This window comes from Zingiber officinale, chromosome 6A (assembly GCF_018446385.1).
Source record: "Zingiber officinale cultivar Zhangliang chromosome 6A, Zo_v1.1, whole genome shotgun sequence".
NCBI lineage: Eukaryota > Viridiplantae > Streptophyta > Magnoliopsida > Zingiberales > Zingiberaceae > Zingiber > Zingiber officinale.
In genome coordinates this window covers 74,986,435-74,989,999 of record NC_055997.1, presented here as the reverse complement: position 1 = coordinate 74,989,999, position 3,565 = coordinate 74,986,435, and the positions used below count along the sequence as shown (strand labels likewise).

The 3,565-nt window shown below is 38.4% G+C and overlaps 1 non-coding gene across 1 annotated transcript; it reads left to right on the top strand.

The window, feature by feature from the left end:
- The first annotated feature begins 1,251 nt into the window (after nucleotides 1-1,251).
- Nucleotides 1,252-1,446, top strand: LOC121999031. The gene has a single exon (XR_006116789.1). It is a non-coding gene; the product is annotated as a U2 spliceosomal RNA (small nuclear RNA).
- The last annotated feature ends 2,119 nt before the right edge of the window (nucleotides 1,447-3,565 follow it).

Genomic DNA, 3,565 nt, shown 5'->3' with positions numbered 1-3,565 from the left:
CATCCGAGGGCGCCCCCTGGGCCAGGGTATGTTCTCTGTTCATATTCCATACGTATTTTCATTATTTTATGGCTTAGTCTGTTACTTATATGTTCGTTGGATCCGCCTCGAGCTTCGGGGTACCAGGGACCAGGGGGACCCGGTCACTGGCTGTAGGTAGCGTTGACTAAGAGACTTATGAAGACTTGGTCAACACAGAAGTCATCTCAGCACACACCCCTCCGGGACGTCGCGACTCGGTCAACATTCTCGTCACCTCCCCCGATGGTCCGTCTGACTTAGCTTCCGGATGGGATCATATATATATATATATATATATATATATATATATATATATATATATATTGATCTCCTGTGTGACGCGCACAGTGCGTGACTGTGCGCGTCACGCAAGAGATCAATTAATAGCTTTGTTTTTTTTTAATATTTTAAATTAAAAAAAATTAATATTTCATTATATAAATTTCTAATACATTAATATATCCCCTCAACATATTACAATACTCAATAAATACTTAAATTAATTTTATTTTAATTTTTTTAAAAACCAAACACTATAACCTAAATGGGAAGCCTGAACCCTAGAGGTAAAATCTAAAAAAAAATAGCTTTGATACTATAACCCAAAGCCTGAACCCTATAGGTAAAATCCAAAAAAAAATAACTTTGATACTAAAGCTTGAACCCTAGAGGTAAAATCTAAAAAAAAAAACTTTGATACTATAACCCAAAGTCTTAACCCTAAATAGCTTTGATACTATAACCCAAAGTCTGAATCCTAGAGGTAAAATCTAAAAAAAAAATAGTTTCGATACTATAACCCAATGCCTGAACCCTAGAAATAAAATTTAAAAAAAATATTTTAATTATTTTTTTAATTCAAAAATTAAAGAAAAAATAAAAAAAACTAAAACCAGTGATATCCTGCGCGCGCGCACAGTCACGCACTGTGCGGGCGCTTAGGATATCAAAATTCTATATATATATATTGGTTCGTGCATGTTGGAGCGAGTGATTAACACTTGAATTTGAATATAATTTTACTATTTTATTAACAGCCTAAAATGAAATTAGGTTATTATTTTTTTTCTTTTAAAATTGAAAATAATTTTAAAATTTATTAATAATTTTTCCTGATTATTTTTATATAAAAATATTCACTGCCATGATTCTTTTACTTCCATATTTTAGGATTCATAACACGAATCGAGAAGCTTCTATAAATACTTTGAACCAACGATATTTAAAAGCATACGTTTCTCGACCTTTTGAATAAGATCAAGTGTAGTATATGTTCTTATCAATTTAATATCTAATATAAAAAATTAAATTATTTTTATTTTAAGTATCATCATTACGTTGCACTTAGGGGTGACAATTCGGGTCGGGTTCGGGTTGGCGGATTGACGGGTTGGAACATCAAAACCTGAATCCGACCTAATTAATATTTTGGGTCAAATTGTTCAACCCAAACTCGACCCGTTTATTTGTCTTTGATCCGAACCTGACCTGAAATGGCCTGCAACTCGAATCCAACCTTAACCCCACCTGACCTAAAATGACCCATTTATAAAATATGTTCATTTTAACCCGAACTCAATCCGAAAAAACTAATTTTATTAAAATATGCTTATTTTAATCCAAATTTAACTAGAATCCGACTCGAACCCGATCTGAAAATATTTATAAACGGGTTTCGCGGGTTGTAATCAGGTCATTCAGGTTGACTCGAACCCGACACATTTATTAATCGTGTCAATCAGGTTGACTCAAACCCAATAAGACCTAATCCTACCTGATTTTTTTCGTGTTCGGTTCAAGTCATGTTTTCATGTCGGGTCAGAAATTGCCACCCCTAGTTGCACTACTGCATGAGCCTAGGCCTATCACACCTTTACAAAGTTTAATTTATGAGTCTGGAGCACTAATTTACATATATTTGTGTATTATATTACATATGTAACGTGTGTGCGTGGTGACTAGTTTTTTTAATAACTATAATTCTATTGATACGTGGAGTATGGGGATTTTACATATATCAAGAAGGTCAAATAGTCTGGTTAGATGGAGATCAAAGGCATTAAAGTCTAGAAGGATCAATCTAGACTTTTAGTCGGACTAGGGATGTTCAGTCGATTCAGATAAACCAAGACATTCTGCCTCGACCAAGATGACTCCTCTGCATCTCCACTTGGTCTATCTATCTACAACAAAGATAATAAACCAATAAGAATGTCTTTCAAAGGCACACCTGACTCTAAAGGTTTAGCTCCCTTGATAACATGCTTTGCTCAATCAACACCACTTGATTCCTTCAATTGGTTCGCCCAACTCCAAGGGCTCAACTCCTTTGACAACCTACTTCGTTCAGTCTATAGGATCATAAAGCACTAGAGGGAGGGAGGGAGTGAATAACGCTCGTGGCTAATTCATTCTTTTTTAAAATAATCGAGTAAACACGCAGCGGAAAATAAAGATCAAACACAAACACCAAGAATTTACTTGGTTCGGAGCCTGTGGTGACTCCTACTCCAAGGCCTGCACGTGAGAGTGATTTCGATGGACAATCACTAATCAATCGTAAAATCTTTACAAATTACAACAAATATATAATTTAAGTGCAGAAAAAGTATAACAACAACTAAGAATGAGAAATTCCGGGCTTCAGGTTGTCGGAGCAGTGCTACGGCATCTTCGGATCTTTTTTGGAGCAGTGCACGGAAGAAGGATCACGATTTTGTGTTGTTACTGTGCATCTGCTCGAGAGTGGCTTAAATAGCCTGCTTAAGGCACCTTTAGTCTCCATGGAAGGCACCTCCAACAGGGATTCTTATCCCCTGTCGATCGATGTCGATAACTCCCGCTACCTGCAATGTTTATCCACCCGAAGGTGCCTTCAGTGTCCTTGGAAGGCGCCTTCCATCAGCTGTCCAAGGTGCCTTCAGCATACTTGGAAGGCGCCTCCATCCCTGCTTCCTATTCAGCTGCAACCAAGGCGCCCGAGGCGCCTCAAACACTGTTCATCCAAGCATTTTATTGTGATTCACCTTCCCTGCAAGGTATGTTAGTCCAAACACAACGTATACCCTACAAAACAAAGTTAGCACAATAAAGACATGAATAATAAAGCATTTGATAGTCTTCAGACTGTCCGGTTCTGACTTCGAGTTTCACGAAAATCCTAGGTTGAATTGACGCCTACTGTTCCCTCTTCGGAGAATGCATCCTCACCTACTCCTATCAGGAGAAGTTACTGGTTGCCAGATTGATCCTCTAGACCGACTGGACTTTTGTTTAGCGTCCGAAGCTTCCGGTCTTCATGCTGGACGTTCGCTCCATGACCCGTCTAAACTTCCACCCGATTCGTGACACCAGGATTGCAACATAGAGTCCCCGACTCTAGGATTTTGCCCGAAGCCCTCATCCCGCTAAGATTTTCTACCTAAGGTTACCGCCCTTAGGACCTAGGGTTACCGCCCCCTAGGGTTTTCCACCTGTCTAACCGCAGCAAGGACTTTTACCTAAGAATACTTAGGACTTTCCTGCAATCTCATTCAAACTTGTT